This window comes from Galeopterus variegatus, unplaced genomic scaffold (assembly GCF_000696425.1).
Source record: "Galeopterus variegatus unplaced genomic scaffold, G_variegatus-3.0.2 Scaffold14217, whole genome shotgun sequence".
Taxonomy (NCBI): Eukaryota; Metazoa; Chordata; class Mammalia; order Dermoptera; family Cynocephalidae; genus Galeopterus; species Galeopterus variegatus.
The window spans coordinates 9,392-10,495 of NW_007740328.1; the positions used below are offsets into that span (position 1 = coordinate 9,392).

Genomic DNA, 1,104 nt, shown 5'->3' on the forward strand with positions numbered 1-1,104 from the left:
TAATTCAGCTCTCATCCCAACAGTGCTCTGAGTGCCTGCTTGGGAAATTCCTAGAGAAGCAGATGGAAGTAATTAGGACACAGCCCATCAAAGGCAACACAGGTATTTTACCAGCTGTGTATAGGGCCCTCCCCCAAAGTGGAGTAAAGGCCACAGAAGAATCAGTTCTACCAAAGAGTGGTCCACAATCATTGTCCTCCCCTTGTTAGTGCTCTGTCCTGCACAAATACCTCTTTTCAGCTTATTTTTGAGAAATATTTATGTCTGTGATTTACCCAACTAACTATGAAATGAGGCTTCTTGGAATAGAGGGTAAAATCAAATAAACCACCCTCAGATCATCCAGGAAACAGCTGGTGGGCTGCTTGCACTCTTCTATGCAGTGTCCTCTTCATCCACGGCCTCAGCATTGCTGATGATTTTCTCCTGCTCAACCGCTGGTTCCATAGGCAGAATGCTCCTGAATGTGAGGAGAAGAGCTTCAATCTCCTCCTCTGTGTGCTGTTCTTCACTCTCTTCCACCATCAGCTGGATCTCCACAGCAGTCCCAGGCCTCTGGGTCAGCAGCTGAAGCTGTTCAGCTTTAGTCAACTTGTGGCTTTTCATTGCTGTGAAGAATTCTCTGACAATTTCAGGACTCTAGTGCCTGCACGGTGTTTTTGATTTGTATTTTAGTGTTTCACAGGTGACATTGTTCAAGTTTTGTTGCCCAGAACTGTTTATTCTTTTCACTTATTTACACTGTTCTTTCAGTGTAGTTAGTGATTGGTACACCTTGCAGCTACTGAGCAGTGCAGAACTGGCATCTCTTGCTTCCATGTTGTCCCCAACTCACTGCCCTGGCCACCAGTGGATGAGGAGGCTCACACAGCACTGCCATCACTCCCACCATTTACACTGAACCACTGGGGTCCACCTTTTTTATGTTGATGTACTTTCCTTCTGTTCCTATTTGTTGAGTGTTTTATTAATTTTTTAATCATGACATGGTGCTCAATATTGTCAAATGCTTTTCGTGCATCAATTGGGATAATCATGTGTTTTCTTTTCTGAATTCTGTTAATGTTTGTTGCATTGGTTGATTTTCATAAGTTAAATTGTCTT

At 43.4% G+C, this 1,104-nt stretch overlaps 1 pseudogene; it reads right to left on the reverse strand.

The window, feature by feature from the left end:
• Nucleotides 1-375: 375 nt before the first annotated feature.
• LOC103581903 lies at nt 376-819 on the reverse strand (annotated as a pseudogene).
• Nucleotides 820-1,104: the final 285 nt, after the last annotated feature.